Genomic DNA, 27,600 nt, shown 5'->3' with positions numbered 1-27,600 from the left:
TAGCACTTTGAATTCGAAGCGTCCTAAGCCAGGTATGCTGAAGGCGGTTTTGTGAATGTCTGATTCTTTCATTTTTATTTGATGGAATCCAGAAACCATGTCGATAATTGTAAAAAATTTGTTTTTTCCTATACAATCAAAGATTTCCAATATGTTAGGTATCAGGTAAGGGTCTGGTATTGTTTTAGCGTTTAATTTTCTGTAATCTATGACTAATCTCCATTTTTTTTCCCTCTTTAGTGAGTCCTTTTTTTGGAACGACCCATACTGGTGCATTAAATGCATTTGTTGAAGGTCTAACTAATTTGTTTGCGATTAGTTTTTTTGTTTCGTCCAATGCCACTCGTTTCAGTGTGTAGGGCAAAGGAAATTGTTTGATATATACTGGTTTTTCGTCTGTTAAGTTGATCTCGTGTTCTTCGATATTGCACATGCCGAGTTCGTCTCCTTCTAACCAGCATATGTCTTCGAATGATATAATCAAGTTCTCTTTTTTATAACAAACATGAGTTTATAGCCGTTAAAACTGAAATTTGAATATAAATTTATCTTCATCAACCTTTTCTAGAATATCACCGACGTTCTCTTTTACATGATCGTCTTGTTTGCGCAAAAACCAGTACGTGTAAAAAATGATCAGAAATAGATTTTTTTGGTGACTAGATTATCTTACAATCGACAGTTTTATACATGGAATAATCTGTGGCAGCGCATTATACAAAGGACAAATTAAACGTAATAAAGATTATAAAAGAACTTTGGTTTACAGCAACTCCATATTAAGTAATTTTTTTGCTCTATCATAAACGATTAAACACATGATGATAATTAGGGTTATTTTTCGAGATTTCTTAGCTATTTATGGATATTTTTACTCGTTGACAACAATAATTATGAGGAATTGGTAACTCATTTCTTTTAATTCAGCTTTTAACTTTAATATAGTATCTTTAATATTTTTTAGTTCAACTAACAGATTCTCATGTAAATTTTTCAAGTTTAATTCGTCAGCTCTACCAAGTACCACATCAATGCTCATCATTGAAATGAATGAAAAAGACTGAAGTATTTATTCGACTTGGGTTTTATTTATGCAATATTCTGTTACATAGATAAAAACTTTATGGTTTTACAAATTCAAGTAAATATATCCGCAAAGATATCTGAATCCAAGTGCTTTTTTCTCAAGTTCTTCAATTAGAGTTACGTATTCAGAAAAAGTATACATAGCTATTATATGAGTTATACAAGTTTGGTTACATGACCACTTATAGGATTATACTTAACTATACGATCGTGTAAAATCAAACAATATGCAGCTGTTTCCGTGGGCACGTCATTTTTGGTTTCAAACTCAAGACGTACATCGACAGCAGCTTGTTTCCAAGATTCATTTTGCTTTGAACAATCTATCACTATTAACGGTGCATGTGTAATAAATTGTTTTCGATCTAAAAGTGAATTAAACATACAGTCTCTATTGTAATAATTCAATTGGAATTGAGCATACATATCATATAAGACAGAGTGATTGATTGTTACTTATATCAAGATTCAAATTTCTATATGGATATTGCTGAGAGTTCAGAAAAAGTTTAACATTGGATACATTACAATGATCAAATCTGCTAGGATTTTTAGTTTTATCAGACTTGCATTTTATTTGAAAACCTAATACAATATATCTTGGTTTTTCCAATTGATTGAATGTTTTTACAGTCCAAAGATGTTTTGATGTTTATAGTAATGCTGGATACTCATAAAGTTCCCACGATCGAAAACTCATAGAAATAGGTGCATCTTTCTGAATGAAATTGAACAACTGTATTTTACGCCTATCGGACATAATTACATACGGCATTAACCATTCAAATCTTGTGAGTTCTATTTTAAGAGGCTCATATGTATCAACATCATCAATTTTCACAGTATCTTGCATTACTGCGTTTAAATTATCTCTTGATCGATTAAGAACAACTTCATACTTTACATTCACAACAATTTTATGATAGTCTTCAGCAAATTCTGAAATCATTGAAAGAGGTATTGACACATCAAAGTTAACATTGTTGTTAGTTATCTTCTTAGTTCCTTCGATATCAAGCCAGCTAGCATTCTCCAGAAATCGACTTTGATTTCGATTTAATGAAACTAAACCTTTCATCATACTTATTAGTCCAACATTTTTACATTTGTCTATCTCAATGGCATTAATTTCATATCGGATATCTTCGAATAGGTGACATATAGCATTATTGACGAACTTTGTTTCAGTAACAATAGTACCATCTTATCTTCTTATTTTTCCAACGATGTGTAGAGAACTTTTTGATGGTAAAAGATGTAACGTTTGAGTATTTCTCGCGTTAATAAAAGTTCGGACTCTTTACAGTAAATTCGCAATAATGTTTCCGAAAAAAACAAGAATTTGACACGCGCGCAATCTAAATGATCAAAAAAAAGAAATCTTTCGAGTGGAAAACCACGAGGCTTTCCAACTCGATGAGTTGTTTTCGAGATGCGATTGAGAGCAATTGCATCTATCGGGGAAAAGCCCGACAGCGCCGCAATTACTGCTCAATCCGATCTCTTAACAGCAAGTGTATTTCGGAAGGGAAGATCTCTAAGGCTGCTTTTTTCTCATGAGAGAAATAGTCTCATGAGTTGAGCTCTTAGAGATCGTTAAGGAAGGAGTTTAACAGGCTAACCACTGAAAAGAAATTCGTCTCAGGAAATAGCTGAGGCTTTATTTCAATAACAGTGCTCGCGCTGCTAAGCAAGGTAGGAAAGTGAGTCCTTTTGCCGCAGCGACGAGCGAATTTATACATGCGAAATGGGCTCCTTTCTACGCTTGGTAGCCCCTACAACGCTATTTTTGTTTTTGACGCAAATTTTATACTCGTTTTATCGCAAAATGGCTCGAACGAATTGACAATTATGCGATTTAAAAAATTAATCTGGAAAAGATGAATTTTTTAGTATAAATTGCATCTCTAGGAAAAATCGCATCTTAAAGTTATAAGCTATATAATTTAATAATCAATTTACGCCATTTTTACAATAAAATTATAGAAAATTTTTACATGGAAAAATCGCTTGTGGTTAGAAGATTATTATCCATATAAAAGATGATTAATGTTGCTCTCCAATTTTGAATGATAATTAAAAAACAGATTTGCAATTTTCTTTTTTAGTGGTTTAAAAATCAGCAAATTAGTAACAATCACAATCATCAATTTTACAGATACTTATGATCGATTTTCTATCTAACCGTGTCATTTTAATTGTTTAAAAAAATTATAAATTGTTTATTTATTGATAACTCAGTTAATAATGGGTTATCAAAGTGTCAAATTCTTGCTTTTCTGTTTTAATATGTCGAGATTGTAATCGCGTACTTGAAATAACAATATCGTTGTTTATTGCAAAATAACTAACAATGTTAACTTGTAAATTAGATTTGACTAACAAATATCGATTTGAGAGTTAAATTAACATGGAATTCAGGATCAGCGCATCAAATTTAACTAAGAAATACTTTTGTTCGTTTAAAAAACTTTATAATTAACGATTTTCGGTTGTAAACAATAAAGTTTCCCACGGTCGTGACGTCACGCTCCTTATATGGTAATGTTTTCGCAGAGTTGCCCTAACACATTTGCATATACGTGTGAAAAGCGCCTACGCTCAATTACCGATTTTCTCTAATTGTCTCGAGTATGACGGGTTGCCGTTTTGCAGAGGAAAATCGGAGACAAATCAGACAGGACCGTTACATAGCCCCCCCATTAGAATGGCGAATCGAACGAGCCATTCTAATGTGATTAATGGTGTCTGATTTGTCTCCGATTTGCAGAGGAAAATCGGAGACAAATCAGACAGGACCGTTACAAAGACATAAATCTTGATGTTTATCAATATGCGAATTTCATCGCTATTATTGAATGTTTGTGAATTATAAGGTTGATGTGCATGAACTTCATAGTGAGCTATGGATTCATAAAAAATGACAGGTGCTTGCACACTAAGTATTTCTTCCATCTTTAAAATGACAAAAACACACAAATATACAAGTTAGTTTTTCAAATTTTTCACGTTTCTTCTTCTTTTTATTGCGGCGCTTCCGACGACGTTCAGACCGAGATTTTTCAGGAACTGAATGTTGCGACGTGTTAGACTTTTGGCTATCCGTCGATGACTGACTTTCTGAGCGCATGATGGAGTTGTTATATAGCCGTTGCCTACTTTATGATTATAAACTATTCTCATCATAAAACTCTTTTTATGTGTAAACGGATCGTGATTGTTTCACCACGAAAGTTTATTAAATTTCCATCTTGATCAATTAGACGTAGCTGTAAATGATCGATAACTTTGACAGTTATAGGCAAATATATGATCTGTTTAGGAACTTCAATGATTTTATATTCTGGTGGTACAGCTGGAAAGAATTCGTGAATGATATGTCCCTTATTTTGATTGACATATGCTTCAGATGTTATGTTACATTCGACGCGTAGAGCGTTCACTTTGTAAATGGCAACAGGCATGTCAGAGATATTATTTATATCTACGGGCAACAATCGTTTGGTGAATCCTAACAAACGTCCATTAGAGTGATTTGATTGAAAATCGATTGGTTCATTACAAGTTATTTCACTGCATAAAGTATTGTTGTTGGGCTTTATTTCAAGTTTGATCCCTGTTGACTTCAAGTAATCTTTCAAATATTTATCTATGTCACCAATTTCATAACTACCTGTTGGTAGTTCAATTTCAATGTCACCAAATTTGAACTTATTTATATATATTCTAAGTCGCTGAACCAACCGAAATATAAATTTCTTGAGCAACTTCTTGAACCCATCAAAGGTGTTGAATTCTTACCTTTCAGCGAGCATGATCTTGTTGTATCGCCAGAGGAAGCACGACCAAACTCTATCATGATTTTTGATGATATTGCATGTCAGAAACAAGATAATGTGAAAGCATTTTACTGTATGGGAAGACATAGAAACGTTGATTGTTTTTACTTGTGTCAGTCATATGCTCAAGTACCTAAACACTTAGTGAGAGACAACGTGAATTTTTTAATAGTTTTTCGACAAAATGATATGAATTTAAGACACATCTATAATGATCATGTAAATACTGATATGTCATATCAAAGTTTCAAAGATATTTGTTCTTCATGTTGGAAAGAAGATTATTGCTTTCTTGTGATAGACAAAGATCGAAAAATAGATGCTGGTAGATTTAGAAAAGATTTTGATAAGTTTATTATAAATACAAATAACTCAACATAAAACTGATAGTGATCAACTGGATTGTAAGTAGAGAACATGAGTGATTTAAGTCAACAGATTGGTGATCTTCGTCAGGTGGAAAAAGCTCGTGAAGCAATACAACAGAAATATAATTTATTGAAGTCAGATAGATTAGAGGCTGAAAAATTTGTTAAAGAAACTTTGAAGCCTATGATTGAACCACTTGAAAAGTTGGTTGATGGAAAAAAACTTACTCAGCAGAAAAAATTGAAAAATAAAACACTGTTGCAACTTAAAAAAGAAGAAAAAGAAGATGACGATGAAAAAGTTAGCTATGATGTAGAACAATTGTTTGAAAAGGAAAAAAAACGTTTAGAAAAGTTATCAGATGAAGATGGTGGATTGGATGAAGCATCGAATGCTTATGAACTTCAAGAAAATAATGATATTGTTGAATTTCACACACCTGAAAATGATTCACTTAACAAGTATTTATCAATGTTGCAAAGGAATCAAGTAACATCATTGGATACGATCTATGGAGTATGTAAATGGAAAGATGGTTCTTTTATGATAGGTGATAAGCCATTGAATTTTGAAGGTGATAAAATTGTCATAGGCAGAGATACTTATGAAAAAAATCCTGGATTGATTGAACTATTGTTCAAGATGTAACACGTACGTTAATAATTTAAGCCCGAACAACGTTGCGTCACAAATTATTTAAGGGGAAAGGCTCGGAAGGCGCATTCGCTTCGTCGCGAAAATTTAACGAGGGCTATGTCGTCCGGTAATATAGATAATCGCAATTTAATCAATTACAAGAGAGACAGGTTCGAACAGAATAAACTCATCAATTCGAATATTTTACTCTTTATTGCAACAATACTATACATTCGGCTTTTGACATGTGCGTCGGCCGCGTCCGGGCTAAGTTCGTTCCGTGCGAATTAACGCACAGGAAGCAGAACGTCACCTTACAATTTGTCCCGCGAATTCCGCGAGGGCGATGCGAATTCACGCATCTAACCACTCGTCCGCGTCCGGCCTATATGATGCTCGGAGAGAGAGAAATCGAGGCGCGCACCGATAAACTAAAAAGGGTACCTGACCTTGAGAGGGAGCGCTGCTGCGGAAGTCCACGTCCTCTGAGCAACGATGTTGTCTTCGAAAGGCGGGATTGGATGCAGCCGGTCTTCCTTCTTGCTGATGGTCGCTATATGTCAATTAACCGCACAAGCACTGGTTTTGGTCGCGAAGCTTGACTAGCTGGCAATTAATTGCCGGTCAAAACTCTACTGCCCGCGATCTCGCGCCTTCCGCGCTTTCTTACGCGCCCCTCCCTACAGGTACTCAAAACGGCCGAGCGCCGCCGGCTACGCACACATGTGCGGCTCATGCCGGCGACACTATTTCTCTCTCTCCTCCTCTGCTCCCCGCTCACGCCTATCCCTCTAACGCCAGGCATCTCCGCCGATCAGACCTGCAACAAAGTCACATCGTGCGTCGATACTCGGTTTTACTCAACCAAGACCGATGTGGCAGCGGCTCAGGGGAAGGCACGCGGAAGAGAGAGAGAGGCGAACAGGGCGATCGAATCCAACGATCGATTCGCCCGTCACAAAGAAAAAACCTGATACTTCCATTATAACTGAAGATGAATTAGACACCTATGATCGTATTATAAAGAAAACGAATGCGCATAAAAAGTATTATAAACCTGAAGAGGATATACGTTATCAAACAAATGATAAATTCAGCGATATTATTTCTAAGTTGATCGAAGATACGCCAATTAACTCATCATCTGGCCGAGGATTTTCTTTGAAGTCACCGTGAAAAATTGCACGACCTGATAATCATACGGATTATGTATAGTATATTGGGATAATCCCAATGAGCTTGTAGAACGTCTTAGATTATTAATTGCTGAAATATCAGCTGGTAATCAAAATCATGTGAATGAAATTCAGTCTATAATCGAAGAATTGAGAGAGGCTGAAATAATATATTAGTAGTGTTAGTTAGCTTTCAAGCTCATTATCGTTATGAGTATTGATCTTTTTGGACGTCATTTGAAATCATTGTCCACAGATATCACTCGCGGTCCACTTGGCTTAGATCAGTTTCATATAGAAAATATAAGACTTTGTGTAGTTGCTGATGCTACAGACGTGGACGCTGTCAATATGAAATTTTTATGAAATGTTATCAGTGACGAGTCGGAAAAAAATTGTCATCATTATAAATGCGCAGAAGCGTGAAGTTAATGAAATACATTCAAATAATCATTTTTATACGGTGACATTGAACAAAAATTGATAAGTATCAACAAGAATATTTCAACACTGAATTCAAGATTAAGTGCTATTGAACAAGAACTTTTGAGTTTGAAGAAAAATGGAGAACAAACGTAAAACAGTCGTCGAGGAGCTTTATAAGCCAGCTTGTCGTAATTATCTACGTAGATCATTTGACATTCGTGATATTGATGAGTCATGGCAAATCGATCTTGTTGAAATAATACCATATGAACGAGAGAATAAAAGTTATAAGTACATCTTGTGAGCTTTTGGCAGCTTTTCTAAGTATGATTGGTGTATTGGAGTCAAATAAAAAACTGGAAAAGATGTTGCAAAGGCTATGGAATCTATATTCGTGAAAAGACGAGTACCAAAGAAGATATGTCTCGACAGAGGTCGTGAATTTTACAATAACGATTTCAAAAGTTTAATGACCAAACATAACATCCATATATACTCTACATACAGTAAATTGAAATCGTCGATTTGTGAACGATTTAATAAAACTCTAAAAAATAAGATGTGGAAAAAGTTCTCGCTAAATGGTAATTATAAGTGGTTAGATATACTACCTGATCTAGTTTCACAATACAATAATTCTAAACATCGAACAATTGGAATGAAGCCCAATGAAGTGCCTGCAGCCAAAATACCAGATATATTGAATAGATTATCTTTGAAAAAACATGGACCTCTAACAAAACGTCCAAAGATCAAAGTTGGTGAGAAAGTACGAATCAGCAAAAGTAAGTAGATTTTTGAGAAAGATTATACAGTCAGTTGGTCAACAGAAATTTTCACAATTGATAGAGTTATGAAAACAGTGCCATTCACCTACCTTTTGAAAGATCATCAAGACAAACCTATTGCTAGCGTATTTTATGAAGAAGAATTACTCAGGACAAAATATCCAGATATTTATTTGATAGAAAAAGTTGTAGGAAAACGTGGTGATCATTATTATGTTATATGGTTGGGATTTGATGAATAATAGTTATGTTCATAAAGATGATATGTGAATAGTTAATGAATAAAATATTATAAAATATATATTTCATGTTTCTTTATTTCAAATTCCTTACATTTCTGTAATAGTATTGGTGTAATGATTTCACTCAAACGATGAATTCTCTTTTTAAAATGTTCTCTATCACAAGCCATCCGCATCTATTGTCCTTGTCGAGCAGTTCGATATGCATATGCCCACGTAACCATCTGATGTATTTGAATTTTTTCTTGAAAACGTACAGTCTTGTATGGTTTTTCTCTGAAATTAAATAACACTGATTGAGTCTAATTATATGTCTGTTCTATGTTTTAAAAATATAAATATACAACTTACTCAATTTTGTAATGTCCATGTGCTAATGTATCAGTACTGTTAGGAATTAGATGTCTCTTGTCATCATAAGGACTCAATGCACTCTTTCTCTGTCGAATAGTTTCAACATTATGCAATTTAGATCTGATCATACATTGCTCTCTTTTATGAATACTTAAATTTTGCAAATAGTCCAAATAATGATCAAAGTCAAAAGTTTTCTTGACAACAGAAGCCTTCACACCTTTGACTTTTTTTGAAGCATCAACACCATTTACACGAGTACAGTATATTTTACTCCTCAAGCCAATAAATTCTGTTAGTATATTTCTATTACACTCATCCTTCATTAATCCAACAACCTTCTTATTGACTCTTGGCATATTGAATACGTTTTCAGTAGGATAGTCAGAAGTGTCAAAATAATTAATGCTTTCATATCAGCATAAAAATTCAGACACTTTACCAAGTGTATAAAACTATCAGTATCCACATAGAGGAGTTTACAATTTTTTCATACATCTTTTTCATATAATCATAGTGAAAGCTGTACATTAATGTTTTGGATACGTCTAATACTGTAAGACCTGTATAAATGGGTTTATTCAAGTATACTTGAGTTTTACACAACTGAACCGCTGTCAAGTTTTCATCAAAAATTGATGTACTGTGAAAGTTAGGTTTTGAAACAAAAGCTTCCACACCGTACCGTCCATCCCACTTTGTTAAAAGTTTGACATCAACATGTTTGCGAACGTTTTCCATCTATTATTCATGAGTTTAAAAAGATTTTTTTGAAACTCATTTTAAGCTTTCGCTCTCATTGAACTGTTCAAGTTGATGTATGATTTTAGCCACGCCGATTGCTCAAATTTCAATACTCTATGAATTTTTACAAGCTCGAGTCAATGTTTAACAGCCTGCTTGAGAGCTCGATAATGTATCACATAATTTTTCTTATTCATGAGAATAGCACATAATTTTTCATGCTTGGAACCAGGTAGTTTTATGTGCTCTGGGCAGAATGGCAAGTCATTATGCTCATCATGAATTGATTGCGGATAATCTAAATCAACTTCCAAAATATAACCGGTTTGAGCATCATCAGCAACTTGTAAAAAGTCGATGATGACAAAATTTTCTTCCCATTCGATATTGTCTCATGGCAAATATTACGTCATTGCATAACCATATAACTTATTAGTATCTAAGTAAGAAAGATATTCCTCTTCCCTGCTTCTATCAAATTTTTCTTTCATATATATGTTGTTAGCTGCGCCATATCAACCTGAGCACTGACTCAAACCATCTCGAATGATTCTATGAATAAATGCATATCTATATCTATCAAAAGTCTTAATGATACCTTTGTAAACTTGAGCATTGCATACCAGGAAAAGCCTGGAGTTGTATAATAATGGGCTGGATCAAGATCATACGCTGATAGACATAGCTCGAGAAATTGTTCAAAAACGTCTGTGAGTAATAGAATGTCAATTTTATGTACAAATCACAATATTCCACCAAAGTTTTTATGGTGAATGCATTCCAAACTTTGAGTGCATGATCATAGTCAGCATCTGATATTTCAGAAACATTAAGACTACTGAAAAATTCATTTTTTTCCGGTAGTCGATCTTCTTCGAGTTTTTCCCAGCTATCGATATATTCATACGAAAGTACTCCTTTACGTGTCAAATTGATTTTTTCTTGATCATGATCGTAAAATTTAGAGTTCACAATTTTATAATCATTCAAATAAGAAAATAGTAAATCAAGCGATGAAGCCATAAACTTAAATGAATCTATAAATCGTAGTTTGATTCTAGTGTCTGCGACAGTCTTTGTGAATGCGATAAAATTTCAATGTGTTCAAAAGAGTGATTAGATATATTACGTATGATAAAATGAGCGTTATAACCACTGAGATTGTGAAAAACTACAGGCACTACATGAGAATCTCGATAGTTCAGATTACAACTTTGATGAGCTGCACCTCGATATTTTTTTGTCAAGTGACAATGATCGCGAACTTTCGTTGTAAAATTCATTGGTTTTTCACAGATATGACACATATGTGACGTTTGAAATTCATCAAGTTCCTGCGGTGTTAGTTCATCCATAGGTTTCGGATGATTGTATATGTTTTTGATGTAATAAGCTATATATTTTAACTCTTCTGCAAACCATTTTGATAGCTTTGGTCCGCGATAAGATTTATATCTTGATAAACTGTCATCATAGCTACATTTTAAGTAATAGTCTACACTAAACATTTCATAATGTTGAGTTGTAACAGTATTTTTATCAATGTCTTGCTGGTCAACATTTGTTTTCTTCAATAAACATTCACAATCTCCATAGATAATAAATGGTGATTTTAATTTGAATCCATAGTTTTTGAATTCAATCACATCTCGACCTTTCTTTGGCATCTGTACTCTACACTTATTTATTTCGTGACACTTCGTATAATATGCAGCAAGTTTCTCTGCAGTATTAAAATAATGCAAACATCGATCACAAATATTTTGTTTATTTTTACTACGTGACAAACTACTTCCTACTAATTTTGCAAGGTCTTTTATGTACACATAGTGATAATTATTTGAAATTATTTCATAATCATCACAAACACTTTGATGAATTAGTAAAAGGTTCACATGGTTTGATTTTTTATTTTCTGTATGATAAAGGGGAACAATTCTTTTGCCCTCTAAGCTAAACACATTGACTGATATCATGCTGTTTAATTTTTCAAATTTGTTTATTTGATTCAAGGAGACTGGAAATGATATTCCATCCAAAATCAGTTTATTCTCATGTGATATATGGTGACTTATTCTTTGAGGGTGATCTGTATGTGAAATTTTACATATGGCTGCTAAGATTGATCATACAAAACATTTGTTATCACTATTTTCCACATTTATGCACGCATGCTTATTTCTCAAAAATTTTGGTAAAGGTATATAAGAGCTTCCACTACACATTGGATAGAATTTATTAATATTAATCTGAAGATTGATAATAGAATCCAAAGCCCATCCAGACTCGTTACTTTCAAATGTCTCTACTTCTATTAGCAATGGACTTTTGATATTATAATATAACGAGTTTGTCAACAACTCGTTATGTCTCTCTCTCCACATTAATTATATAACAATAAAATATGTACATATTCACGTATCTACTTTTATATTATACTACTAGCAGCCGCAGTGGACGACAGCAGCTGAACTAAGGTAAGAGAGAGAACGCTAGCAGAGAGAGAGAGACCGCGTAGGTTGGTAGGACTGGCGAGCCGGGGTGCCGCGAAAGAGAGGTGCTGCTTGAGAAAAGAGGCAATTAGCTGACGCTTCTCGAATTGGTGACACGCGTGAGACTGCGTTAGAAATTTATGGCTTGGCTGTGCCATTGACGACTAGATTCGTTCTGTGATTTTGCGTCGCCTTGTGGCTAATTTGAGTGATAGATCGAGTGCTGAATTGAGTGCTACCGGTTGCGGCGTGTATCGGCGTTCGATAGACCGAGCTTTGATTGTCGAGCCTCGTGGCTAACCTCGCCAACAGCGGCAGCTGATGTCAGTACCACTCGTTCTTTGCGTCTCTCTCGCTTTATCCGCTTAGCTTCTCTCTCTGCACCGCCCTGTACAAATACACGTAAAATATATATTTCTATTACACCTATCGCCTCTTTCACTCTGCGCCTTCTATCATTCCTTTCGTTTCCTACACCTTCGCGATTTCAGCTACGCGACCTACGACGCTCTCCGCGGGCCGTTGCCACCCGGCGAATCCATCGGCAGTCTGTGCTACTGGGCCGGTCGTGCAAATCCGTTGCATGAGCTCGCTCCGTCATCTATTACGCACCTCTCGGTTATTAAATATTGTATCGGACTAAATCCCCGTTACAATATTATCATTGAACCATTGCTTGAGAGGGGTTGAAATATACATTTCAATGTTTTGCGTAGTGAAGTGCTTTGTGTCACAAGTCTTTTCCAACTCATCTTGGTTGCTCTAATATTTCCAAAATTTGCATGAAAGCACAGCATTAACTTTACAAACATTATGGTTTTTTAAAAAAATTTTAACATTACTTACAAAAAAACTGCATGCATCTTTCAAAAATGATTCTATATCAATGTGCTGAATGTTAGCTAAAATGCTAGTTTTCAAACGATTTTCGAAAGCACTATCCAAATTAACCAGTTGCACATGATTTTTTATGCTACTACCCAAACCTGCTCCACGAACTTTACAATTTTCTAACAGCAAGTTAATGCATTCAAGTTTGCGAATAGTACTAAGCAGTGATTGCTTTTGCTTCACGCTGAGTGATTGCTTGAAAATTTTATTCAAAGTTCGCAATGAAAAAATACATTTTTTTTTCCATCTCTCTATAAGATTCTCACCACGTATATTTTTTGAAATAATAAGGTTTGTAGCTTCTTCAATCGCATGAAAATGTTCCAAACAATCATTTAAGATTTCCATTCTTATGGTATGCACATGAATGTAGCAGAGATCAATCACGAATGAGCCACCGCCGATGTGGACTGTCATATACGTATAAGTATGTGTATCAGTCCTCTTCACAGCTGCTGAATATAATTATCATAAGCTCTATTGATCAATTCATAATCCTCACTAAACATTTCTTCGTTTGATTCTATTGCAAACTCCAAAAGCAACTTTGCTAATGGTCGATTATGTGGAATTTCCTTTTCACTAATGTCTTGAGCATGTTTCGGGAAGCACATTGTGAAGGAATGATTTCATTATCACTAGCAGTTTCTTTTATATACACATATTTTAAAAGGGTGGGGGGATATCGCGATGTGCTATAAAATTTGAGAATTGCCCGATTTACCGTGTGAAAATAATGGCTATATTTGAAGCTTATCTTTCATAATTAAAAAAAATGTATTTAAAAAAGGACTGACAATATATATTTATTCGAATCACAAAACGAATCTTTACTATTTCATTTTATTATATAATCAGTATAGAAACATACAAAATTATCACAACTTATTTACTATTTCATTTTTTGGTTCAAAAGTTAAAAACTCAGTTAATTCGAGAATCTTGCAACCCTCAAATTCATGAAGTCTCTATCGTTTTGTGCTGACAGATGAGCATGAACTCGAGCGTTTTCGATTCAGATTTAACTGAGGAGTGGTGTATGGCTGTGTATGTGTTTTTGTGTCATCATTGGAACTGTCAGAAGTCGTAATAATGATTGATTTTGAACGTGGAGAAGGTTTTCGCTTTCTAGTTCTTGGTCTCGATATACGTGTACTTTTAGCGTCTGATTTTTTGTCTAGTTTGTTATTTTTCACGTCTCGTGTTATTTTATTGTCATTAATTATTTTTGAATGTCCCTTGCTAGTTTTGTTTGTTTGTCTATAGAGTTCTGTACGTTTTTCATCAGTCTTGTCATTTGTTAAGTGTTTTTTGTTTGATCTATTTTTTTCATCCGTCTTATTACTTGTTAAGTTTTTGTTTGATTTATCTTTTTTATCCGTCTTGTCATTTGTTGAATTTTTGTTTGATCTATTTTTTGTTTTATCTGTTTTCTTACTTGTTGAGTTTTTCTTTTGATTATAAATATTTTTTTGTATGAGTAAATGTGAATCTGTGTTTGATGTGTTTGTACATTTTTTTACTATTTTATTTTGTGATCCAGACTTTTTATGGATGCGAGGTACAAGGGTCATACGATTATTTGGAACGTATAGTTCCAACACCTCAACTGTTTTTATATCACAGCTCTGAAAAAAAAATTTTTTGATAAATAATTGAGAAAGTATTATATATATGTATACACATACATTTGAAACTTATTATCAGTCTATTACCTGTTTATAATTTTTTTCCATTTGAGAAATTCCCTCTGCTGCTTACACTATTAATACAAAAAATTAATACAAGATATTGAAATATTACATGATATGATTGAAAATATAAAAATAATTACATCTGAGAGGGGGGTACGAGTATATTGACTATCTCCAGACTGCTCTATGTTCTGTACCTCCAAGTACATTTTGTTGAATTCATTCTGTAAATAGCATACCAATGAGTGAATATTTTTGAAAAAGAATAAGATGTAACCTTCTCACAATATACAATGATACTCACTTGGCCATAAATAGCATGATCAGCTATACTGTTCAGAGCATCAAATTGCAATCTTGAGGGAGACTCCTCTTCAGCTATATTTCGTTCAATAGTAGCAGCAACGACTTCTAAATAATCATAAGACGCCGGAGCGCACATTTGCTAAAATCAAAAAGTATTTTACTTTAAAAGCTCTTACAAATTTACATATAATTTTTTAATGATTTTATTACACTCACTTGACTATCAGTAGCATGATTAGTCTCACTATTCGATACATCAGACGTTTCAATGCTGACTCTATTGCTCTGAATAGCAGACTGCTGAAAACATAATAACTTAACTTCCACAAGCATTTAAAATTATAAATCATTGTAAAATTACAATACTCACATTTTCAACATTACATGTAACCCCGCTGGTTTGAGCAATAGGTTGTGATATATACTCTAAAATAAAAAAAAACACTTCATTTCACAAGCTTCTATTAATTTACACATTTTCACATGTCAATACTTACATTGACGCTACATGTAGTAACTTCACCGACTTGCATACCAACAGATTTTGGTAAAAAGTCATGTTCTAAAACTCTGATTTCTACCATTTGATCCGCTGACATACGTACGTACATATTAATTCATCAGTTTGCGTTCCAACGTCATTATTCTTATAGAGTGTACGTTGGTAGAATTCAGGTGACTAAAAATATAAAATAATCATGATGCTGTTCAAAACTACCCTTAAAAATATAAATTTTTAGTTCGTGAATAAAACTTTCAGTACGTAGATGTAAAGGAGATATCTTCAAATGATGAATTCTCGAATCAATCCTATATTCACTTACTCTTTCACAATTTGCACGTTTACATATATCGGTAATAAAGAAATATCGCATTTTTCTTCTTTCTTTCTGTCTTTCACATATGTTTGATCTGCACAATGAATTACTTTATACTTACGCTAGATTTATATTTCTTTCAAATTAAACTACATGGAGTGTTTTATTTTTGTTTTGAAAATATTGGAATACTCGAGCTAAGCGTAGCGTCTCAAATTTTTATGACATAGAGTTTCAAACTATACGCGCTCGCACTGGTGCCAACGTGTGAGTATGCGGGTGCAGTATATATATAGAAGGTCAAAGGCTACTTCATGGCGCGTAGCTGCACTCAGAGTCATTCAGATCTCAGATTCTGCAGCGTTATACTCGCACGCAACTAAGATCTTTTTATTTTTATGCATGTACCCGCTAAGTCCTAATAAGATTAATTACCTTTTTTCAAATTAGAAGTTTCTCATGAACTTCAAAAAAATTTCAAGAGAAAGTCTATTACATCGAGTGCATTGATACTTATAATCATCAAGATGTAATCCAACTGCTAATTTATAAGTACCAATGCTTATAAACTTTTTAAAATTTTCAAAGTCAAATTAAGCGCGCTAACCATATAGTCGATATGGTGCAGACATGAGGCTGTTCAACCATCAATTGACGTGTGCGCATGATGTGCATTCATTTATAATAATTCATGAATGTGTATATGTGTAAGGGTGGGTATGTAAACATGAGTACGTGGCTCATAGCTACATAGACAGCTTTTGTAATATAGGGGAAGCACAGCCTATACTGCTCTACGGCTAACACTATATTAGACTCGCGCGACTAAGTTCTCTTATGAGTGGCGAGTGCTGACGCACGAGCTAAGTCCATTCTGACCTATCCGCGACTAACTAGCGGTGCGCTATTCAAACGCATTTAAAGGGACTTTGCTGTATTCTAAGCACATAGAATTAGTATATCACTATAGAAAGGTTGACGTTTTATAGGCGCGTACTTAAGTTTTTTCTTTCGACCGTATATATGTTAAAGAAATTAAGTGTTAATTTTTACTTAGCTGCGTGCGCATGAAAATTTTTTTCTGTGTGTCTCATATAAGACCTTGGTACATTTTCGAAAAAATTTTTTTTCTTGCTGAACAAACTATCTTGAAAAAGTGTAAAAATGTGAAAGTAGGGTAGGGGAAGAGGTTAATATAAAGCTGTGATACAACTGCTTCCGCACACTCGTCAAGACTTAGTCATCAGAGCATGCGATAGACTCTCCTACGTGTAAAGACAGTTGACTGCGTACGCGTTAAATATAATAAGATCTTAGTCGCTTCGACGAAAAGCGTGCACTGAAAGTAACTTTGTATTATGCGCGCGCAAGGTGATTAGCGCTCTACTACTTATCACAATGAGCACTATAATAAGAACTTGGATTTTTTCATGTGTTTTCATGTGTAAAAAAGGATATAGCCAAGCTCTGTAGTAGGTTTATAGGCTGAGTGGGGGAAAAAATATATATAAATTTCATTGACTTATTAACCACTACGTAATACCAATTTAGCGCTATAGACTAACTCTGGACTTAGCAGCATACGCATTAAGCGTAAGAGGTATTAGTCGCTGAAATGAACTCAGGCATATGCGTCAGCAAGGCGTGCAGTACTTGTGAGTAATCACAGCGAGCACTACAATGAGAACTTAGAATTTTTTTCATACTTAAAGGGACATAGCTGTAGATGCTGTCTTACGCGCATAAGTTGATTGATTCGCGCATAACCATAGAACTTAGTATTATGCGCGCGCGGAGTGACTAGCGCTGTACTACTTATCACAACAAGCACTATAATAAGAACTTGGATTTTTTTCTTATGTTTTCATGCGTAAAAAAGGATATAACCAAGCACTGTAGTAGGGGTTATAGATGGCGTGGGGGAAAAATATATAAATTTCATTCACTTATTAATTATTAATTCATTCGAGTGAGCATATTAATCATGACACGTTGTCTACCTTTTATACAGTAAGAAAAAAATTCAATACATATTCTAACTCTTCATTTCATAAAAAAAGACTAATTTTTTCCGCTATTTCATTGTAGATTCGCTATGGAAATTGTCGTTGACGTACAAGCTTTCAAGTTAAATTATAAACCTGTGTTCAAAGAGCTTACAGTCATCAATCTCAACAATGACCATTTGACACCATCTCATTTTATTTTTTCACTACCATGTCCTTGGGAAGATCTTCCCAGTCATTCGGAAAAAGAGAACTCCTGGCTCATGCAAAACTTCCATGGAATCGATTGGAATGCAAGCAATATACCGTACAATCAACATCCTCAAATTATAGAGAACTTAGGTCGTTCAGCTTCTGACGATGATTCAGTCAGAATCTATGTTAAGGGACGGCAGAAGGTAGAGTGGCTCTCGCGATACGTGGCTCACGTATTTGATTTAGAGGAAATGGGTTGTCCTTCTTTACACGAATCAGGATTTCGAAGACCCGTTGTTTGTTCTTACCATCAACCTGGTTGGTCAGAAAATTGTGCACTTAAAAATGTGATGGCACTTAATAGGTGGCTAAAACCTTCTTTTCATTTACAACAATGCCGTTAGACACTGATGACGAGGAAGAACAAATCTTGTCATCGCAAAGTAATACTTCTGACGACGACGATGATGCTTATATTGATGAAACATATTATACATCTGAAAGTACTTCAGTGACTTTAGCATCCAATAGTGACGATGAAATATATTTTGATGTGGTGGATAGATTATCTTTACAGAGTGAAGAGGAGGGGTATGACACCGTGAACTAGGAGTGGAGACAAGGTTATATACGCAGCATCGATAAGGTGGGCATTCATTCAGTTTTCTACATCGTGTGTAGTATCAAGCATAATTATTCAATATTAAATATTCAATATTCAATATTCATTCAATATTAAAAAGAATATGTATGTAAAAACTTTGTCTTTATAACTCCAATACTTAAACATTTAATACGTTATTTTTGTAATACATATAACTTACGTTTTCTCTTCCTTTGATCAGTTCACAGATCCAACGCCATGGACGCTATCAACCTAGTTGCAAAAACTCCAAGCTTTTTACCCACAAAAAAACTTAAAGATTTGTAGCAAAATATTCTCTACGGTATCACCGGCATGAAAAAAGTAAACACTAAATATGGTGTGAAGATCGTTCTAGAATTGGATGCATCATTTGATATTTTTCTTCTCAATAAAGTCAACGAACTTCTTTTCCAGAACGAATCTTCATATGAGAATTTTAAGAAAGAAGTGACAGAGCGGGATATAAAATTAAAATCTCTCTGTGAATGTTTGATTGAATTTATATAAAGAATTGAAATTTGATAATAAAAAAGCTTTTATACTTACACAGACCTACATATTTTTACATTCATTTTGACTGAGAACATGAAACTCACACCTATACTTTCTACTCAATTACAATCAATCAACATAAAGCAAATATTTTTTTTAATTTTGGCATGGAATAAGGGGCATGGGGCATGGAGCCGGGGGCCGGAGGCATGCACGTCGTTAATACAAGAGTCGGTAACTGCTGGCGGGGGGCATGGGATCTGCACGTCGATACAAGAATCGGTAATTGCCGGCGGGGCCCATGGGTTCTGCACGTCGGTACATAGTCGGTCGCAAACGATTTCAGTCAAGCAGGTCGATAAACATCTGTCGATAAAGTAGCTCACAGATCGCCAACATGAGGATTTATTACGTTACCGATCGTCGGTAGAGTAGGCATCGAAAAATCGCATGGTAAGTGGCTCAGGATCCCCTTAGCCCCTACTACTCGCATGATATTGTCCAGTGATCGTCTGGCCCTTTTCCAAGTTGTCGATGTAGATGATTCCATATGCATCCCAGAAAACCGTGGTCATAATCTTGTCAGCTGACTTTACTGTCTTTGCATTCTTTGGGGCTGGTTCTTCTGTGGTAATCCATTTTTTGGACTGTTCTTTGGTTTCAGGAGTGTAGTGGTGTATTCATGTTTCGTCTACAGTTACGAGTCAACGCCAAAAGTCTTCCGGATTACGACGTATGCGTGCCAAAAGAGCCTCAGAGGTGATCACGCGGGTTCGTTCGTTTTCAACAGTGAGCAAACACGGCACCCATCTTGCTGATATTTTTTTTATCCCCAATTTTTCATGGAAAATTGAAATGATTGTATCTTTTGATACCCCTGTGGCCTCAACTAATTCTCGCAATTTTAATCTTCTATCACTCAATACCATATCGTGGATTTTGTTGTTGTTTACCATTTCGGTCGTACTCACTTCTACGGGGCGTTCTGCACGATGTTCATATTTTGTTGTTGTACGGTCGCGTATAAATTCATTGACCCTGTTATAAACAGTCTTAAACATAGGGACAGACTTGCCATGAACGGCGTTCAACTCAATTGTGATTTTTTTTGGTGTAAGGCCTTTCAAATGAAAATGTTTTATCACCGCTCGATACTCTGTTTTTTCCATTTTTCAAATAAACCAATAACTTTTTGTTCAACCAACGCTCACAAAAAAACGACTTAATGAATCGAGCTGAAACTTTGTACGATATCTAGTTAGTAGTATTGCTTGCCAATTACATCATAATTTCAGCGTGACGAACACCATCTCTTGAATTTTGTAAAGACTTCTTGACCCCCCCCCCTCGTACAAGAAACCCTTAAAGATTATTGAAATCCTGAATCATAAAAACGTTTTGTTGGAAGTACCTAATGAAAAAAGAATACGCAATCACGTGGATAAACTTAAGCTTCAGATATAAATATACGAATTCAAATATTTATACATATTTAATCTATTTTCACACCTTCTTTATCTATACTATTTACTATATTCCACTCTTTCAGGTACTATTCTTTCTTTCATTAAATAAAAAGAACTTTAACTAAAGAAGTACTATTCTTTCTTTCATTTAATATCAACTTGACTTAGCTTTACTTCCTCTCCGTATACGCATTGTCTATTACGGATCCCCGAGCTTACATCATAGAAAAGCTAGACAGTAACCCAGGACTATAGTACGAAAGAATGGATCCTATAAGAGTAAAGAGGGCAAATTGAAAAATATACATATCTATTGATATAAACTTATCCTTGGCAAGCACCACAGATATAGTTGACCTTTACTCCTTATAACAAAATGGTACTAGCTATCTTGATGACGAAACGTGTAATAATGTGATTGGCAAAGACCTTCTCGACCTGAAAATAATCGCTCTCGAGTACATACGAACAGACATCAAAGAAGCTGTCGAGAATATGTGACATACCTAGCCTCCCGATGTTCAAGGACCAAGAAATATCAGGACAAAAAGATTTGTGTCTTTTTTAGGTATAGACAGGTTAAGTCATAATTTATTTGGGTTAGTAACTATTAACGAAACCAATAAAATAGAAACCAATATAAATCAACTATACATGGATCAAACGGATATTGTTAAACTCTTCAATGATAGGACTTACATAATCACCACCGGAATAGATAAACTTTACAAAATGATGGATGTCAAGGCTACAAAATTTACAAACCAAGCATACAAATGCGGCAGAAATTCAAAAAATTGGAAAATAAAAGTGCTCGACTACAATATATGATTTCAGTACAATCCCTTGGAAGAATATTGGAGGACAAATTGAACCATTATATCGAAGGTTCGAAAAGACTGGTTGAAATTCGGGCTTTAAAAAAAAGCCACGTACATACGGATCTTATAGACTCTAACATGCTGCACCAAATAGCTAACGATATAAAACATACTGAACGGACCTTGATTTTCCGATTCCAACAGAACACCTCAGGGTCGAGGAAATAGCTAGAATTTCGAATATTAACGCAATACATCGAGAAGCTATTATATTTTGCACTGTCTGTACTCTGTGCTTGTATTACATGCTGTGCTTGCCGAGCTCAATGGGAAAGTCAACATACATATGACACAAATACCCATACCTAGCACTAAGCTTGGACCAAAAACAATACATATAAAGGAATCAACATTCGTTAGAATACTGTGTGAGTACACACTCTATCTTTATATGTGTAGTACGAGATCCCCTACTGGATACTAATCTAAATGGAAACTGTGAATTGAGAATGTTATTGCAACCCTCTAGTCACGATTTATACCATTGCAATATTGTTCTACAAGTATAACAAACGACTAATTGGAATTACATATCGATAGATGGTTCGTGGATATTTTCAGCTCATCAACAAGATACGATTCGAATAGTTTGCCCGGACCAAATGGATCAAATGATTCAAATACAATGTGTAGGAGTTCTAAGAATTGCCCCGGGTTGCATTGGATATACTAAAAATGCAACCTTGCTTATAATTCGGTCTTGTTTGGGCCTGTAATCTCTAAAGATCGTGTCGCGCGTGACATTTGATCGCGCCAGCCTTGCCCCGACTTAGCATGACGCGATAAGTCTGCTGGGCACGATTATAAACCACAATGGATCGAGACAAAACAAAACCAAAACAAAAAAAACAAGAAAAAGAACAGAGTTTCGTGCGAGAAATACCAATTCGCAGGACACATGCGCGGACCCCCCCCCCCAAGACCCACGGAGAGAACGTGATCAACAAACCTTCCGCACCGAGCGGACCGAAACACATGTGCGCGCAATCCACTCACCTTAACAACACACGCTCCATCCGAAACAGATAATGATGTTCTACAATCTATTGTACAATTCTAACAGCTATTCAATTTTTATGGAATAAATTAGAAATATATACAAAACTTGAAACATAGAGATTATTTACATAGACTACTAAGAAACTTTATAAAGTTATGAGCTTTAAAAATAATATATCTGCCTTCTTGATTACATATATTACAGTGAATAATTATTTCGAGTTTATTGCTATAAATGCAATATACATACCTGTAGCAATTACACGAAAAAGTTGTAAATAAAACTCCACTACTGCTAACAGAAATAACGGTTAAAAAGTAGAACCGCAATTTCGTATATATATCGTACGTGTTCATAGAATGTGATTTGTTTCCATTGTGCCCAGTGTTTTGTTCATTATCGGTCGATCGATCACAGGTAATCACATTCATTGAATATGTATATGTCTCCAAGATATATGCGTCAGTCCACATATATATTATATGTAGTAGTGGACAAATACTGGTGCGGTGAGTGCTCAAAGAATTCTGGATTTTAATGAGGCATTTAAAAGGAAACCCTTTCTTTGTTCAGTCTACATTGTTCTGCATAAGAGATTTTGTGGCAAAAGATCGTTCAAGAAGCATATATCAGGATAAACGGCAAATTTTCACTCTCAGTGTGATCATTTAGTCAGAATATGCATAATGTAAGGTTTTTTATTAATTGTTCATTTCTAGAGTAGTACATAAAATTATCTTTAATTTGGAATTTCATTAAGTCTTTATCATCCAATGGTGTTTCTTATAAATGTTATTAATTTTATGTTTTTTATTTCGTGATGTTAATGTCATCTATTACTTATAATATTGTTCGTACTCTCGTGGTCTGTCACGTATTAATAAAATTATAAATGAATATCTATGATTATATGAATTGGATTTTACGGAAAGATAGAGTTTACCCTAGTTTCTTATGGTGTGAAGTGTCTCATAAGCAGAACTTAAGTCTTTCTTATAACAGGATGCAATTCAACCCAAGTTTCTCATAGCGCTAAGTTTTCTATGAGTCAAGCATAAATTGCAATAGGAAAGAAAGGATTTGCTCAGTTAATCACTTGACAGAAAGAACTTAGGTATTAGACAAGTTTATTCGATCTCGAGCGCTCACTTTACAAGGCCAGGAGTAAATGCTAGTCTGTGCAAAAATCAGCGTGTTTATACACAGTTTTTCTCGCCTATTTTCGTAGGACAGCCCTCTTCGAGTTGTTTACGCAATTTTGCGAAATCATTTTTTATAATTTACAAGAGAATAAACAGTAATAACGAAATATTAAAATATATAAAATTTACGGAAGTAGATATAGATCATTTAAGTATAATTTACAATTATCACAAAAAGTATAGTCAAAAGTTATTAACTAATAAAAATAGTTAATGTGATAGCGCAATATATACAATAAAATAATGATAAAATTTTACATATATTAATATTTTATCACTAGTAGAAGTAATTTCTAAAAAGATTTACTTAAATTAGTTAATAACATTTGAATTATAATTAATTTTCATATTTGTAACGGTCTTTTGTAAATTCTTATAATTCTAATACTAAATTAGTTAATTAAAATTAATAAGTTATAAAAATGTCGTTGTTATGTACAAAATTAACGCTTTCGATCTATATACTGTAACGGGGGAGGTTATCTAAAAATGGGAAATTTATTTAAGAACAAACTCCCACGATGTAGAGCAAACCGCCGCTCCGTTAAACACGTATGATAATAAGTGTATTCGCCTTAATGTCAGATGATTTATCCTAGTTGTCTTCTATCAAATGGAGTTGAACTCACCTTAAGTCACGTGTCTTGTTACAATTGATGAGCTTTAAGTGTGAGCGACTTTACTCCTAATCTTCTTAATCCCTTAGATGTAATTGGATTAAAATCTAAGCCTTTTTCAATTACTTAAGCTACTAGGAAAATTAAATGACGAAAACGGCGAATAAATTTAACAGACTTCAATTAATAAAAATCACTACAGTCTTTGTAGGGCCGAAAGACTAACGTTCGCGAATAGGATTTTACAATTAACTATTTTCAGTGAGAAAGAGAGAGAGAAAGAGTAGATTCGAATTCTACCGCGAACTAACGCTCGACGCGAATACAAAAATTTAACGCTAACACGATTAAACAAAATACCGAATGTATTTTGTATCGCATATAGACGGATGGTGCACCTACCATGCGGTGCAATTACGGTGATCAGCCGTAATTGTTGTTGCAAAAAATCTCAACTGCCGCTGCCCCTTGATTATCAGCTGCGCTGCCTCAATTCGCCTTTATCTACTGCAATCTGCTGCTTCTGCACCGCTGCTTGCTGCTGCAATACTATTGTTGCACACACGCACGTAATTGTTCCAGAAAACTATTATCTTTAGTAGTTTCGAAAATAAACAATTTGGAGGATGTTTAGTTACCACAATTTCATATCCACAGACCGATTCTTTTGAATTTTGCATAAGTGCAAATGTGATCTCCTGAGTAGTTATCGAATAAATAACATTGTGATTATCGATGATTTTATTCGCCATGTCTTCATAGAAGATTCGATAATGACTAAATTGACAAATGTCTCTTGAAATCCTTTTCGAAAAGGTATTGCCACCATCAGAATCAACGCACGCTTCATTGTTTAAAGTACATCTGACGTCTGAACGAAGCCTGAGTTTATCATTATTTAATTCAATAGAGGCAATGTAGTCTTGAACTGTAATTTTAACTAAACCTTGTACAACAGCATTTAACCAAGTTCTAAATGCTTCGAAGTAATCAGAGCCTGTACAAGCTCCGTCATTTATCAGTGTACCAGCCAAAAGAACCGGTCTTGTAGTGGTTTGATTAACTCTTAGGTCTCTAAGTATATATAAATCATCAAAATACAAAGTACCGGTGTTATAAAGATCTATAAAGCGTTTTTCACTTAACTCGATCATGTATTCATTCATTCTATCTTTAACAACAGAAGAATGGGAATGCATACCGTAATAATAAATTGTTGGAGATAACTGCAGTTTGCATTGTATCACGTGGATGTTTTCGAAGATTCATTTGTAATGATTATACAAATCTTTTAGTGGCGTTGACAGCGTTCGTGAGAATGTCATACGTTGCTACATCCAGTAAAGACACCATGGTAATATTCAACGATTTGGCTCCATAATCGTAAGCGATGATTCCTCATATATGAGAAACATTAAATGATTAAGCTGGCATAAATAGTTATCATTTTGATTGGAACGATGATAAATTTTATTTAGTTCTGTAATCAAAAGAAAATATTATTATTTGTTCTCTTATTTAAGTAATATGACTTTTATTTATTATTAAGATTCTTAAGCGACGGATTGATGTATGAGATTTTCGAACGATTAGGATGTACGACTTTTGTACCCCTTTTCATTTCTATTTTTGTATTATTTTTAGATAAGATAGCAATTATTTTGAACAGTTCAGAGTAATGATCCTCTAATTTACCAGGCTTAGGACCACTTTTTAAAAATACGTAATCTCCTAATTTGAAATTTTTATGATGGATATATTTGTCATAAAGTCTTTTTGATTTTTCTTTGGAATTCATTAAATTGTCGTAAGCTAACTTTTGAATTCCAATCAATCGGGTCAATAGATGTATGTAGGCAAAATATCTCCTTTTCTTAGTGGATTGTTTGATGGTAAACGAGCCAGGCGGCTAAGTACTAATTCATACGGGGTCAGTTTAGTGCTTTTTGTACACAAGTATTATAATTAAACATCGTAAGATTGAGCCAGTGATCCCAATTATTGTCAGCATTTGTATATTATTTAAGGAATTCAGCTAAAACGTGATGAGAACGTTCTAAGGAACCATTGAATTGGGATCTAAACGCAGTCGTTTTAAGTTTTTTTTATACTAAATCTTTTAGCAATGTTATTCATTGGAGAACTTAAGAAATTTTTCCCTTGATCAGTAAAGACAAGCTTGGAGTAATCTAAGATACAAATAAATCTTTTGATAAAGGCATCGGCTATTATATAGAATAACGTGTCTCTAATGGGACAGCTAAACAAAATTTGCTTAATTGATCCTGCATGGTTAGAATATATTTATTTCCATCAGGGTTTTTTTATTGGACCTAACAATATTAATTGCAATTTTTTCAAAGACTGTGGTATATGTGTCAGTAATTGCCATCGGTTGTTTTATTTGTAATCTAGTGAGCTTTTCTAATTGACATTCAAGGCATTGTTGAATTCTTCGTTATATGTCTTCTTTTAAATTTTTCTAATAATAATTTTAACGTATTCTATAAAAGGTTTTGAAAACTCCTCTGTGTCCACCTATGAGGAATTGATGTAATTCATAAAATATAGCGTCTCGAAGTTCGGGAGGAACATAATCAAGAGCATCCGTACAAATCAAAACTTTTATTCCACTATCTCGAAACACAATGTCTAATACGGTTTTAATTTTGAGATTTTGTTTTTGGTTTCTCTTTGGATATCTAGATTCAACATTAAGAGAAGAAGGTAAATCATTAGGTCGACGTGGAAATTCATGATTTGTAGGTTTAGACAACTTTTTAGGTTGACCTGGCTTACGTTTGATAAATGGATCAGGTGTGGATTTTTCTATCGGAACTTGTTTATTGGGCCGATCCTAAAGTCGTTTTTCTTGCTTATTAGTATCTAAAACAACGGGTTCAGCAGAACGAACAGGTTGGTTAGCAAGTTGTTGTTGTTTTCAAGTCATTATAAAAATATTTTTATTATCAACAATTTCTCGAAAAATCCATCAATATTTTTAGCTGAACTTTTAAAAGTAATAATAATATTATCAATTCGAATAGTTTTAGCTTTGAAATCAAGTACAGCCTTAATATCATTAAGAATATCAATATCTAGTAGTCCTTCATTATTTATGGGAAAATCATTAGATACTACTTGTAATTTTATGTTTTACCAAACAATTCTATTAAAGTAAAGCCGAGAGTTATATATGAATGACCACCAATATCTCTTAAAATTATTTTCTTTG

At 34.2% G+C, this 27,600-nt stretch overlaps 1 protein-coding gene across 1 annotated transcript in view; it reads right to left on the bottom strand.

The window, feature by feature from the left end:
• LOC131667640 (aromatic-L-amino-acid decarboxylase-like) overlaps positions 1-25,591 on the bottom strand; it is a 358,515-nt gene extending 332,924 nt beyond the window's left edge. Inside the window, exon 1 of the mRNA XM_058941201.1 lies at positions 25,567-25,591. The gene's annotated coding sequence lies outside the window, so the exon portion shown is untranslated. The remainder of the gene's footprint in view (positions 1-25,566) is intronic.
• Between the last annotated feature and the right edge of the window lie 2,009 nt (positions 25,592-27,600).

The sequence above is a fragment of the Phymastichus coffea genome, unplaced genomic scaffold (genome assembly GCF_024137745.1).
Source record: "Phymastichus coffea isolate CEN01 unplaced genomic scaffold, Cenicafe_Pcof_1.1 PCOF00005, whole genome shotgun sequence".
NCBI classification, from domain to species: Eukaryota; Metazoa; Arthropoda; class Insecta; order Hymenoptera; family Eulophidae; genus Phymastichus; species Phymastichus coffea.
This window is presented reverse-complemented; position numbering and strand designations above follow the sequence as displayed.